General features: G+C 43.9%; 1 pseudogene; it reads left to right on the plus strand.

Annotated features, from left to right (window-relative positions):
- The window catches only part of LOC119794052, a 46,155-nt pseudogene that overhangs the window by 419 nt on the left and 30,211 nt on the right, over positions 1-15,525 (plus strand).

Consider the following 15,525-nt stretch of genomic DNA (forward strand, 5'->3'; position numbering starts at 1 on the left):
GGCTGCTGGCTTCTGGGTGACAGTTTCTGTGTCATATATCACTATCTGCCTTATATTTTGACAACGCCTCAATAGGAACCATGGTGATGATATCTATTGATCGTTATGTAGCAATATGTTACCCCCTTCATTACAATACTAAAATAACACCGGAAAAAGTGCAAATCTGTGTTTCCTTGTGTTGGACCTGGTCTATAGTGTTTCAGACTCTTAATCTGATGGAGAATTTCAAACAACCTGGCATATATAACACCTGCTTAGGTGAATGTGTCATTGTGATTAATTACATTGGTGGTATGGTAGATCTTATTTTTTCCTTTATAGTCCCCATCACTATAATAGTAGTTTTGTATCTCAGAATATTTGCGGTGGCAGTTTCTCAGATTCAAGCTATACACTCTCACACTGCAGGAATAACTATCCGTGGTTCTGTAAAGGTTAAGAAATCTGAGATTAAAGTAGCCGGGTCCCTGGGGGTTGTAGTAGTTGTGTTCCTTATATGTCTGTTACCAGCATTCTGTCTCACACTTACAGGCCAAGATACTTTACTTAATGCCTCATCCTCTGCTTTTGTGATAATTTTATTTGACTTTAACTCCTGTCTAAATCCTATTATTTATACATTTTTGTACTCCTGGTTTAGAAAATCAATTAAACTCATAATAACACTTCGGGTTTTGCAAAGGGATTCCTGTGACATGGACATAGTATAAAATCCCTGCTTTTAAGTGTTCTTACTGAGAGACCTTGATTTAGTCATATGTAAACAGAAAAGCATAACTAAAAGAAATGCAAGTATCCCACCCCTTATAAAAATATATATTATTTGCTGAAGTTGTTCCCTTTTTAAATATTTGACTGTTAAACAATATAGATTGGTTCAGGCATCAGACAATTTTGGTTTTTCCCATGTGCCCAATTTTCTTGATGATTCAAACACAGACTATACTGTTAGGAAGAAAAAAGGGTGATTTATAATCATTGCATAGGCTTTATGTCATCGTTTTTATTCTAGGATTTATCCTGCAGTTACAAATAGAAACAAACCCCTTTTGAAATAAGATACTTGTTTATTGTACAGGGACAACTACAGACTTTTAATGTGATGAAATGCAATGATAACTGATCTTTTAATTTTGCAAAAGTAATTTTTTTGTCTTAAAACTCATTCTTCATCTGGAATTTAGAAATTTTAACTTATAATTTCTTAAAATTCTACTGAAAAAGTCAAGGTAATTTCTGGCCAAGATTTGATTATATTGCATATGTATTTCTGTTTTTAGCTTAATAAAAAGTTGACACAAATTCTAAGCCAAGCCTTTTAATTTAGTTCAGTGAAAAATTGAGAGAATCCTGTTGTGACTAGCTGGTATTACGTAAAAATTATCAGTAGTTTGATTTATTCAACGTAAACAAATGAAAAACTTAAAGATATGTATTGACATAAAAATTGATTTTAAATTACCCTTCACATTTCACCAAAATGAGGCCATGGTCACCTGCTGGAAATTTTTCTTCTTCTACTATAAAGAGAAAATTTAACAGCACAAGAGCATTTTTCTTATGTATTTTCAGGAACAAAGCTTTACAGAGCACTCTGTGAAAAAGAGGGAAATTAACAAAACTTTCTAAAAGTTTGTTTTGGCCAATTTTTAATACACACAAATCTTAATAGATACAGAAATAACTTTTAGACCATAAGAATTAACAGGATTTTCTAAACAAGTATGCCAACTTTCTTGTTTCTACCAAAAAAAAAAATCGTGGCCACAGTGGCTAGGTCAAAATTGGGTTTGTTTTGAAAGATTTCAGTCTAAGGCTTTTTCTTAGAATCAATGTGCCCAAACAAGTCATCTAAATAGCTAAATCATAAATGACATTGACAAAATTCATTCAATGTGAGTGCTAGAAGGATCTGAAGATGTTTCATACCAAGTTTCATGTATGTAAATCAAATATCTTGGGAGAGGTAACCATTAGAAAAAATGGTTTTTCAGCCACTGTCTCCGCCTCTATCCCTAGCTTAATCGCCTGTACGATCTTGTGCCAAACAAATGCCTATGACTCTGGCATAATAAGTCATATCGATGACATTATTGCACCATCACTACCTTGTTCTTGTGGACTCTTACTCCGGTTGGTTTGAAGTTCACCAGCTTAGCAGCACATCCTCCTCATGTGTAATAAGCCAGTTGAAATGCCATTTTTCTGTTTATGGCATACCACAAAAGCTGTATTCAGACAATGGCACTCAGTTTACCTGCCTCAGTTTCCGTGACTTCACCAAATTGTGGGACTTTTCACATGTGACAAGCAGCCCTGAATACCCGCAGTCTAACAGCCTCAGTAAAATGGCTGTGAGGAGTGCAAAGACACTTTTGGAGACAACAAAGAGGGATAGAACTGACTTCTACCTGAACTTGCAAAATGTTCGGAACACACCCCCGGACAGAATTCTGGGCTCACCTGCTCACCTACTGCCCAGACAAACTCGCACAATCCTGCCTATCTGCAAACAACTGCTCAAACCAGCAAAGTCAATGTCTTGTGTCAAAGCCCAGCTAACAAAGAAACATAGAGCTCAGAAACAAAAGATGTATTAAGAGAGGAGTCTCAGAGTTAAGCTAACAAAAGGGAGATGTAGACAGTATTATCACAGTTACATTGTTTGGAGGTGTCGCTGTAGCCCCGCGGGACTTTGGTTCTAACATGTGAGGAGCACAATGTATGATGGCATATGTTAGCTGTATTGCTTACAGGCAATTCCTGAAGTTGGAAGTAATACACGTTAATTTGGAACAATACCATCTCTCAACATTGGACTCTACAAGGACCAAAGGGATAAACTTGCAACTCTTAAAAATTTGCATAGGCACTGAGTTTGACATTGAATTTGAAGAAGTCACCTCCATGTTGTGTTTAGAGTCAAACCATTTTTAAAGATAATTAAAGTTTTAGATCTCAAAAAACAGTTTTTAAACTTTGGTTCAGAGTAAAGTGTATCACTATCAAAGTGGATACTGCTTTCTAACTTCATGTCCTCCATACTGCATCTCCTCTGCAGAATGGTGTCTTAATATTAGGGATTAAGCCTCCGGTAAAGTCCTTGCAATAGATGGTTATCAGATCAACCACTCTCTCCTCATTACGGAACCTATCGAACAATTAGTTGTCGGTAATCACAGTGAGAGGTTGCTTCTTATGATTATACACTCACCGGCCACTTTATTAGTTACACCTGTCCAACTGCTTGTTAACACTTAATTTCTAAGCAGCCAATCACATGGCGGCAACTCAGTGCATTTAGGCATGTACGCAAGGTCAAGACAATCTCCTGCAGTTCAAACCGAGCATCAGTATGGGGAAGAAAGGTGATTTGAGTGACTTTGAACGTGGCATGATTGTTGGTGCCAGAAGGGCTGGTCTGAGTATTTCAGAAACTGCTGATCTACTGGGATTTTCACGCACAACCATCTCTAGGGTTTACAGAGAATGGTCCGAAAAAGAAAAAAACATCCAGTGAGCAGCACTTCTGTGGGCGGAAATGCCTTGTTGATGCCAGAGGTCAGAGGAGAATGGCCAGACTGGTTCGAGCTGATAGAAGGGCAACAGTGACTCAAATAACCACCCGTTACAACCAAGGTGGGCAGAAGAGCATCTCTGAACGCACAGTGCGTCGAACTTTGAGGCAGATGGGCTACAGCAGCAGAAGACCACACCGGGTGCCACTCCTTTCAGCTAAGAACAGGAAACTGAGGCTACAATTTGCACAACCTCATCGAAATTGGACAATAGAAGATTGGAAAAACATTGCCTGGTCTGACGAGTCTCGATTTCTGCTGCGACATTCGGATGGTAGGGTCAGAATTTGGCGTCTACAACATGAAAGCATGGATCCATCCTGCCTTGTATCAACGGTTCAGGATGGTGGTGGTGGTGGTGTCATGGTGTGGGGAATATTTTCTTGGCACTCTTTGGGCCCCTTGGTACCACTTGAGCACCGTTGCAACGCCACAGCCTACCTGAGTATTGTTGCTGACCATGTCCATCCCTTTATGACCACGATGTACCCAACTTCTGATGGCTACTTTCAGCAGGATAATGCGCCATGTCATAAAGCTGGAATCATCTCAGACTGGTTTCTTGAACATGACAATGAGTTCACTGTACTCAAATGGCCTCCACAGTCACCAGATCTCAATCCAATAGAGCATCTTTGGGATGTGGTGGAATGGGAGATTCGCATCATGGATGTGCAGCCGACAAATCTGCGGCAACTGTGTGATGCCATCATGTTAATATGGACCAAACTCCCTGAGGAATGCTACCAGCACCTTGTTGAATCTATGCCACGAAGAATCGAGGCAGTTCTGAAGGCGAAATGGGGTCCAACCCGTTACTAGCATGGGGTACCTAATAAAGTGGCCGGTGAGTGTAGATTCCCCACAGGTTCCCATTGTTTCAGATGTCACATGGTTAAAAAGACAAAAGCCCCTTGCAAAATGTTGAGGTGTTAGGCTGGGCTCCTACTTGTTCTGCTACATTTTTGTTTTCTGATCAAACTCAGCAGATCTCTGTTAACGAGGTTGAGGAGTTTTACCCAGATATTCCTAAGGTTCGGTTCAAGTACCATGGTCTCAAGGTTTTTAACAAATGTAAAGCTACAGCTCTGCTTCCTCATCATCTGTACGATTTGTTGACTGGATCCACTCCACCAAGGGGTTAGTCCTTTTCGAGAAGCACAGGCTATGCAGAAGTACATAGATGACTCTCTCAAGGCAGGAGTTATTCATCCCTCTTCGTCTCCAGCTGGAGCAGGTTTCTTCTTTGTAGGTCATTGCATTGTTTAGTGAGGGCTTAATGATATCTATGTTAAGAACTGTTAAGAACTTAATCAACACTGCATTTGATCAAATTCAGGGAGCTAAGGTTTTCACAAAGTTAGATTTTTGGAATCCCTACAATTTAGTGCGTATCAGGGAGGAGGAAGAGTGGAAGACAGTGTTCAACAACCCTGCTGGCCACTATGAGTACCTAGTGATGTGCAAAGGTGCACCTGCTGTCTTTAAAAACTTGGTCAACAAGGTTCTCAGGGATATGCTGGGGCAGTTTGTCTGTCTCTACTTCACGACATTATTATTTATTCCAAAGATGTTGATACACACAACAAAAATGTCAGGTCCCTTTTACTTTGGTTACTTCAGAACCAGTTATTTGTCAAAGCTGAGCGATTGTCATGATATTGGCACTGATGATGCTCAAATAGCTATTTCATTCTGCTTCCTAGCTCCACCCAGTTTTCCACTCATCACATCAGACTGTGGCAGCTTCCATTTAAACCACTTGCTCTCAGTCATCAGTTGAGGATTATTTTTCAAATCTTTTTTGGAGAATTATTGATTTCCTGATCCTGAACCATTTCTGTTTTTGGACCTTTGAGCATAGGCGTTGTTAGCCCATTTTAGCTAATCAGATTACTCACTTTATTCACCTACCATTCCCTCTCCACTCTCTAATTATCATTAATCTTATTCACTTGGTCCCCATGCAGGAGGAGTTCGAGTTCTAGCCCTTTTCTGCAGAGCCCTCAAGGTTTTGGCTCATAACGCGGGGATCAATTTTAGTCCTGTTAGCCTGGCTCCTAAGATTGGATTCCTGCCTGCTCTCTGGGGTTGCTGCGTCTGGGACACTCTGAGCGGCTCCTTGCGCAGCAGCTCCTTTGGCAGTCCATCGGCTGGATCCTGCCTTCCTCGGAAATGATGGACTGAACTATTAATCATCTCCTGTCAGGTTATCATGGTCACTTACCTGTGTAAGTGACAGTGATTGGGCGGTGCCCCGCCCCCCTCCTGCAGCTGCTGCGGCTCACTTTATCCACAGCATCCCGCGTTTCTATTTTGTTCAGTTTTAGTTTCTGTCATTAAACCTTTTAACAATTCCCACTGTGTCATGATCTGGCCTGATAGCTCACCTTAATTGTTCATTTCACTCACCTGCCTAACTCTGCCTGGTTTTCTAATTATCACTCATCTCAATCACCTGCATCTATTGCTTTATTTTGGGTTCAGCTCGAGTGATCGGCATCAGATCATTATTTTCTTTCAGTTCGTCTGTTTGGTTTTTAGTGTATTCCCCAGTTAATGTCCTGGTACCTGGCGGCCACTGGGTTGAGAGGTTTCGTGTTTATCTTGTCTTCTGATCCTGTCAGTTTTATTCCCATAAGTCTGGCAGAGAGGAATTATGATGCGGGTGTCCGTTAAGTCCTGGCATTAAAGTTAGCTTTGGGGCAGTGGAGACAATGGTTGGAGGGTGGTTCTGTTTCTTGTGTGGACTGATCATATGAACTTGGAGTGCCTAAGATCAGCTGAAAAACTTAAGATACATATTTGTGTTGAAACGTCTCATCTCTGCTTCCCTCTACCACTTAACCTGCCCGTCTGCATCTGAGCCTGCCTGTCTGCTCGTGTGCGTGTCTGTGTGGGCACGCTTTTGCACCTGTCTGACTCTGGACTCTGTACCTGCCTGAAGGCTCTGTGGATTCCTGGAAGTCTGATCCTGCTGTTTCTGTTTGGGTGGAAACCTCTGACAGAGCAGAGGTTTTCTGGATTCCTGAACTGTTTCTGCCTGCTCTGTCTTTCCCGACCTGGATCGGCCTCCTGCAACTTCCCCGGGGCTGCAGCATCTGGGACACTCTGGGCGACACACGTCGCATTTGGTTGTCAACCCATCCGCTGAACCGCACCCCTCTCTAGGGAGATGGGCTGAACTGTCAAACTAGGTGAGTGACTTGCTGAGATTACATCTTATGTCAGATGATCGTGGTCACTTACACTTTGCACCAGAGATTGTCAGTGATTGAGTGGTGCCCCGTCCACCTCCTGCAGCTGCCGTGAGCCGTGGATCCACAACTATGCGCTTCGTTTCTGTTTTGTTTTAATAAATGTTTTGAATTTTCCTACTGGCTGTCTCACCTTGAATACTGGGTCCATCTGTCCCGTTTTATGACACACTGTCTGACTCGCCTTAATTCTGGGTCCATCTGTCCGGTTTGATGATACCCCTAAAATTGGAGTGTATTTTATTATACTGGAATCCATTTTTTAAAATAAAAAAAGAAACAAAAATAAACTATTCAGGTGTAAAAGAAAACTACAGAGTACTTGGTTTGAAGAACATTTTGGCCCCATCGTTCCACAAATTGCTGCAGGAAACTCAAGATAATGGCAAATGTCCAGTTAATATGAATTCTGCCACCATTAGTCTCCTGCTTAAGCCAGGCAAAGATCCTATGTTTCTGACCAACTATTGTCCCATATCCTTAATTAATGTGGATATTAAAATAATCTGTAAAGCTTTAGCAAAATTAAAAGATAAAGTCACTCCTCTCATAATCCACCCAGATCAAACTGGTTTCATTAACACACACAGACTGCTTAATTTAATAGATTATTCCTACAGTAAAAATATAAAATCCTACATATTGTCTTTAGATGCAGAAAAAGCATTTGATAGAGTAAACTAGAATTTTTTATTTGCTACTCTACATAAATGTGGCTTTGGCAATTCCTTTACAAACTGGTTAAAAATATTATACAGCTTCCCAACAGCCTGTGGCAGGACAAATAATCAAACATTTTCCTGCTTTTGTCTCCAGAGAGGCACCAGGCAGGGATGCCCGCTCTCCCCCTCACTTTTTGCCATTTTCATTGAGCCTCTAGCTGCTACAGTCACACAAACCAATGGGGTTAAAGGTGTAAAAGGCATGAAAATAACATAAAATTAGTCTTTACACAGATGATGTATTACTTTATCTCCAGCACTCAAACACTTGCCTCTCTCAAGTAATTAAATTACTAGAATCGTTCAGAATACTAAATTGGTCTAAACCTATAGTACTTCCAATTAATTGGTCTCTACAGAATCCCTGAGGTCTGCAAATGCAATCAGGAAATATCAAATATTTGGTAATTACTGAGTTATCTAAATTAGCGGAGTTACCAAAACTTAACCACATTCCGCTTTAAAAAAAGATAGAATAGGACCTAGAAAGATCGAAATCACTTCCGATCTCCCTTACAGGTAGGGTAGCCTCAATTAAAATGATGGTCTTACCTAGAATGAACTACCTATTTTCAATGATCCCAAATAAACCATCACCCGACTTGTTTAAATTTTCTAAATTTCTTTAGAAGGACAAACCCCCTCGTATCAGCTTAAAGACACTACAGAAAACTAAAGACAGAGGGGGACTAGATTTACCTAACTTCCACAACTACTACTTAGCAAATAGATTACAATACATCTCTAAATGGATAACACATAATCCCTTAGATGAGCCCTGGATAGACACAGAACAGGAACTATGCTGTAATATCATAATTTCAGATTTTCCGTTTATTAGCTCTAATATCAAGCGGCACTCATGTTTAAAAAAATATTAACATCACCTCTTCCCTGATATCATGGTGGGAATTTCTTAAAATAACGAAGTCATCACTTATCCTGTGCAGACGTAAACCCATCTGGAATAACCCTGACATTCTACAAAACAATAACATGATAAACTTTCCGTTCTGGATAATTAAAGAATATGAGCAAATTAAAGCTGTAATTAGAAACAAATTTAAGCATATGAATGGAGGTTTACAAATTCCAACTAATATATCAGAGTCCCTAAGCTAACCCCCCCCCAAACTACTGTCTAAATTATATAAGACAGTGACTAAGCTGGATGATACGTGAGACAGTTTGCTTGCTGGGTGACTTTGAGGGAAGCTCTCTGGGGGAAAAAAATCAGTTTGCATGGCCTTTACTGCATTATGTATGGCAAAGAAAACTATCCTCATGAATTGGAAAAGTAAGGATAAACTCAGCATCAATCAGTACAAAGATCTTTTGTTGGATCATATTAATCTTGAGACAGCATCTGCATCCCCATCAGACCGATCTCTCTGGGCTCCCTTGATTGGCTCCATCACTTAGCGTAGTGGGGGGCTGTGGGGTGCGTCCTGCGGGGCGCGGGGGCTGGTTCGGGGGTCCTTGGGTCGAGGGGGGCTCGAGGGGGTGCTCGGAGTGGGGTGCCTGGCAGGTCTGGCCCCGATGTCTGTTACCTCCATCGGGGCGGGGCTTGGGACACCGCGGGGCATCCTACGTCGGTGCTTGCGGTGCTTTCGGAGAGTTCTGTGGTGGTGGACGTGGGCTACTAGCTTGGTAGCTGTGCTGCTGCAGGGTGGGTCCGAGGGTCTGGGGTCCCTGGGGCGTGTTGTCCTCGGGCGGGTGCCCCGGCAGGGCGGCAGGGGTTCGGGTTCTGTGGGGAGTGCTGCTTGGGGTCTGGGCCGGTGTACGCCCTGCTGTCCAGCCCTGCCGGGGCCTCTGGTGTGCTGGAGGTTTTCTGGGCATGTTGTGCTGGGAGGGAATGGACATTAACACCTTATGTCAGATGCTTACCCCTTCAGGGTTTTGCATAACGCATGAATATAAGGGCTTTCAGTCTGGCTCCCTGTCTCGGTCCTGGCCTGTGCCGTCCCCTGGTGGAATCTTCTTCCGGGTTGAGGGTTCTGCATGGTGTGTGCGGGCAGAGTTATGTCCCCTTTTTTGGGGGGATGCACAGGAATGGAGGGTGTTGGTTTCACAACACACATCTATGTAGGGCCTTTTCTGGGGGGGGTTAAGGGTACCCGGGGGGGCTCCCCCCATCCCCTTTCGCATTTAGGTTTCTGGGTTGTCGATTGGGGGGGTGCGCTGGCACCGCCTATTTTCCAGAGGGGGGTGGACTGTGCTGGACACCCCCTTTTGGTACTCCCAGTTTTAATTACACCTGAGAGCAACACGCAAAAACACCACATTCGAGCAGGCGCAGGGAGGATCGGGGTCTGCTCACACCCCTGTTCCCCGGCTGCCGCCCGGAGTCTGGGGCCTGGAGGAAGAGCAAGCCACCTGGTCCGTGGGCTTGGCAGGGGGGCCTGGGTGGCCTGCCGGTGGCGGGGCTGTCACTTCTGCTCTCCCCAAATGAGAATGTGTGAATGTGCGTAGGGCACTAGGGTGGGAAGGCGTGATTGAGAATGTGAGTTTTTTTTTTTTTTCTTCCAGGTTGGGGTCTGAACTGCCCCCTCTCCCAAGCACATCTCAAGTCTCCGCCAAGTGCCGAGCCCATTCCCCCGTCCTGCTCTCCCTTGGCTGGCTGGCGCCTGGGCTCACGGTGCACTGGTGGAGCTTGGGGTTTGGGGGTGGATGCCCGGGTGTCTACTGACTCATTCCTGGCGGCTTCTCTGTGGGGTCCGGCCGGCCGGGGCCTGGCTGGGGCTCCTTCCCAGGGATAGGGCGCCCCTCTGGCCTCGGATCGCTGGGGCCAAAGGCCGGATTCACTTCAGGGTGGCTGGCTGCGGGCGGAGCCCGCGGACTCATCCCCGCGGCTCCCGGGGGCTCCGGCATTGCGGTGGCTGGCCCCTCCTTGAAAACTTCAAAGTTTTCTGTCCAAAAGCAATGATCAAATGCATGGCAGCATTGTATGTCAAACTATTGTAGTATCTAGGCAATAACTGTCAATCTGGTGAAGAATCTGGTTGTTATATTCACAAGTTTGAAGTTTGTGAAGTTGTGGAGAAACTGAGACTTCGGGCAATTCTTTAAATTCCTTTAAAGAATTGCCCGAAGTCTCAGTTTCTGAGGCTTAAGTTTATTTTTATGTCTGCAGACAGAGAGAAAAACCTCTGACTGGGGCAAGCTAGGTACATACATTTGTACAACAACTCCCAACACACACACACACACCCAGTGTAAATAACTTTATTACATGCGAATATTTGGAGAAAAACTAATTCAGTTAATCAAGGGCATGAATTTTTCTCAAGCCAGATAAACATTTCACAATAGCTGCCTTCCGTTCATAACATGAGGGAGTCTTAAGCACCTTAAAGGGCATGTTATATACACTATATTGCCAAAAGTATTTGCTCACCCATCCAAATTATTGGAATCAGGTGTTCCAATCACTTCCATGGCCACAGGTGTATAAATTCAAGCACCTAGGCATGCAGACTGTTTTTACAAACATTTGTGAAAGAATGGGTCGCTCTCAGGAGCTCAGTGAATTCCAGCGTGGAACTGTGATAGGATGCCACCTGTGCAACAAATCCAGTCGTGAAATTTCCTCGCTCCCAAATATTCCACAGTCAACTGTCAGCTGTATTATAAGAAAATGGAAGTGTTTGGGAACGACAGCAACTCAGCCACGAAGTGGTAGGCCACGTAAACTGACGGAGCGGGGTCAGCGGATGCTGACGCGCATAGTGCGAAGAGGTCGCCAACTTTCTGCAGAGTCAATCACTACAGACCTCCAAACTTCATGTGGCCTTCAGATTAGCTCAAGAACAGTGCGCAGAGAGCTTCATGGAATGGGTTTCCATGGTCGAGCAGCTGCATCCAAGCCATACATCACCAAGTGCAATGCAAAGCGTCGGATGCGGTGGTGTAAAGCACGCCGCCACTGGACTCTAGAGCAGTGGAGACGCGTTCTCTGGAGTGACGAATCGCGCTTCTCCATCTGGCAATCTGATGGACGGGTCTGGGTTTGGCGGTTGCCAGGAGAACGGTACTTGTCTGACTGCATTGTGCCAAGTGTAAAGTTTGGTGGAGGGGGGATTATGGTGTGGGGTTGTTTTTCAGGAGCTGGGCTTGGCCCCTTAGTTCCAGTGAAAGGAACTCTGAATGCTTCAGCATACCAAGACATTTTGGACAATTCCATGCTCCCAACTTTGTGGGAACAGTTTGGAGCTGGCCCCTTCCTCTTCCAACATGACTGTGCACCAGTGCACAAAGCAAGGTCCATAAAGACATGGATGACAGAGTCTGGTGTGGATGAACTTGACTGGCCTGCACAGAGTCCTGACCTCAACCCGATAGAACACCTTTGGGATGAATTAGAGCGGAGACTGAGAGCCAGGCCTTCTCGTCCAACATCAGTGTGCGACCTCACAAATGCGCTTCTGGAAGAATGGTCAAAAATTCCCATAAACACACTCCTAAACCTTGTGGACAGCCTTCCCAGAAGAGTTGAAGCTGTTCTAGCTGCAAAGGGTGGACCGACGTCATATTGAACCCTATGGATTAGGAACGGGATGTCACTTAAGCTCATATGTGAGTCAAGGCAGGTGAGCAAATACTTTTGGCAATATAGTGTATATTTCACCCTTGTCTAGAGTGAGGGGGCAGAAAATTTCAGTTTTCCTGCAAGCCCCCCTCTTCAAGTTTGTGTATTCACTCTACCTTGATAACTGTCCCTATTTTAATACCAATAGCCTGTGATATGACCAGCCCCTCTACATGAGACTGGATAAAGGCTGAAACAAACTTGCATCAGAACAAGAACAATTTTTCCCAGCACTTTTCATTACCTGCCCCTGCAACATCAAACCTTTTTGCAGGAATATATTGATAAGTCATATCTAAATCTTTTATTTAGGCAAACCTATTGAACAACCAGATATCATACGGGTCCTAGTTCCTGAGCTGAGAACAGGTCATGACCATGCTTTTTCAACAAGATCATATATCATAAAATATATCATAAGATGTTGGAATGGAGCATCAACTGATTTTTTGGCTTCCTAGCCCATAATTTTATGTCCTCTGGAGATAAGAGGAAGGCAGAAAATTTGGCTATGGTATTATACAGTATATTAGAGAAAACTAATTAAAAACTAACCAAACTGTTATTGAGTTTTGTAGTTATTGAATATCCATTATTAAGTGAGAAAGGAATATCAGTTCAAACATGAGATCATCAACACACCAAAGTGATAAATAAAAAAAATATCAGGAATCTAATGTCTTTGAAATTTACTTTGTGTGTGTGCGTGTTACTTCTGGTCTGTTGAACCAGGGTCTGCTCCAATGGCTCCCTCACTAGTCAGGTGGAGTAGCCTCCCTTCGGTGTCTGACATCCCCTTTACCGAGAATGGCCTCTGCCCCTGTGGTTGTAGCCTCCTTATTGTCCTCCCTGGTTTCCATGGTAGGGTGGTAGTCCCCCGTGAGCTGATCCTCTGCCACGTCCTCCTCTGCCCCCACTGTTCTTGTGTGGACAATTTCTGACCCGGTGATCAGGTTTGCCACAGATGTAGCAGCAACCATTATTTGTAGTGCTGTACTGATCTGTGTGGGAGCTGTGTGGAGAACCTTTTGAACTGTTCAGTGGCAGTTTGGTAAGTTCAGTTCAGCTCATTTATGTAACACCAATTCATAACATCTAAATGCACTTTACAGTTCACCAGATCATACAGTCAAATTGATTCAAAGTTTTCTATCTAAGGAAAACCAGTTGATTGCATCGACTCATTGACTTTTCAGCAATCCCTCACACTAAGCATGCTTGTAGCGACAGTGGAGAGGAAAAACTCCCTTTTAACAGTAAGAAACCTCCAGCAGAACCAGGCTCAGTGAGAGTGGTCATCTGCCAAGGCCGACTGGGGTTCAAGGAGACAGAAGCAGAGATACAAAAAGCGGCTGTGAACGGTGGCCCGGTCCAGGAAACACACAGCCAGGTAGACGAGCTCCAAGTCAACTCTCATGTCAGGGGATGGAGTCTGGTTGTGAGTCTGGTTGGGGGTCAAATAATTCGCCCCCATCATCTTCCTCCTCTGGTTCAACTATCTGAGACCCAGGGTAATAAAAGTCAACCTCATTTAGGAAAGGATATGTAGCCTTGGTTTGATAAGGTGGAGGTGAAGCAGAGGGCAGCAGGTAAATTGGGATACAGGCTGGAGGTGCTTGATGGTGCCGTTGGAGAAGAGCCCGCGCCCCACAACAGCTGAAGCAGAAAAGTATAAGAGAAAAGAAAGATGTTTATTCGTAAATAGAGCAGCAGTGGATTTTCTTCAGTTATTCTTTTCATTATGTTATATGTTATATTATATCATGAAATATTTTTTTTCTTATTTTTTTCTTTATTTTGAGTGCTCATAATTATTTCAGTTTTTTGTGTTCTCTTACTATTTTGTTGCAACACTCCTTGGTCTAGAAAGACCTATGTTGGCCTATTTAATCAGTATAAAAGGCCTACATTTAATTCTTGGTCTAGAAAGACCTACCTCGGCCTATAAGAGGCCTACATTATTCTCGGTACCTAAAATTGTCCTCGGTCTATTAATTTTATACAAGACCTTCAAGTTATCCTCGGTCCGAAGACCTACCTCTGTCCAAAGACCTTCAATTTATTCTCGGTCAAAAGACCTACGTTTTAACATGATCTAATTTAATTATTATAATTCTCTCCCTAATACATCTCAAGTCTCTGCTAAGTGCGGAGCACATTCCCCCCATCCTGCTCTTCCTCCGCTGGCTGGCGTCGGGGCTCGCCGGTGCACTGGTGGAGCTCGGGGTCTTGGGGGTGGATGCCCGGGTGGCTACTAGCTCATTCCTGGCGGCCTCTCTGTGGGCCCCGGCCGGCCGGGGCCTTGCTGGGGCTCCTGTCTGGGGGTTGGGTGCCCCTGGGTCCTCGGATCCCTGGGGCCCAGGACTCACTTCCTGAAGTGGCTGGCTGCCAGTGGAGTCTGCGGACTCGTCCCCGCGGCTCCCCGGTGGCTGGGGGGCTTCCTCGAAGCTGTCTCTCCTCCTCCCTTGGTGGGGGTCTGATTTCCGGGGCTGGCCCCTCCTTGGTGCCTTCGCTCTTGGGGTCCCTTTGGGCGCCTGGGGCTTTGGGTCACCCGGCGCTGGACTCAGTGCTCTGGGTGGTGCGCCTCTTCGGCTCTCCACAACCAGTATTGAGCATTTTATCTATGGATAAACTTTATATGCACAAGTGCACCCTCACAAACAATTACAGGTGCTTGGCTCCAGGTACTCAGAGATTCACTTCCATACAGAAAGCCCACATTCATAATACTGCTTTAGCGATAGTTTCAAGGTGTTGCTTTATTGTATGTCTCGTACCATGTCTTTCGGTTGTGCTGTTCTTTTTTCATCTCGTTACAGGTGATGAAGCAGACTGAAAATGTTTTGTCATTGTCTCCTTTCTATCTCCTCTTTCTCTCATCTTTTCTCTTTTTTTTTCTTTTTCTTCTTCTGTTTTTCTGCTCTTTTTACATTGCAGTGCCCATATAAACTTTAAAACTCCCTGTATAATTATAATAAAGCAATTTATATGCATGAAACAAGTGGAGCAATATGGCAATTGCCATACTGCTACACTTGTGAAAGTAAAATCTGTTAGGCTCTTTTTGGCATCAAGACAATTATTCTTATTACCACATTGCCAGACAGGACCCTGTAAAAAAAAAAGGAACCCAAAGAAACCCAAAGAATATAGACATAGACAAAAAACGGGGTTCGGCTAAGGTAATAAAAGCATCCCTCTTTACATGCTAATAAACAATCCTGACACTCTCTAATAAAGACTCATCTAGACTAATTTATTACAAGAGCTAGCTGATCTTTTTATGAGGCAGTTATGCAGAAGATGAAAACTACTTATCAGGTTTTAGTTTTATTGACAACTCTAAGGGAATAAACCCAATAGTTGAGAAGCTCCCA

This window comes from Cyprinodon tularosa, unplaced genomic scaffold (genome assembly GCF_016077235.1).
Source record: "Cyprinodon tularosa strain WSP-4 unplaced genomic scaffold, ASM1607723v1 ctg467, whole genome shotgun sequence".
Taxonomy (NCBI): Eukaryota; Metazoa; Chordata; class Actinopteri; order Cyprinodontiformes; family Cyprinodontidae; genus Cyprinodon; species Cyprinodon tularosa.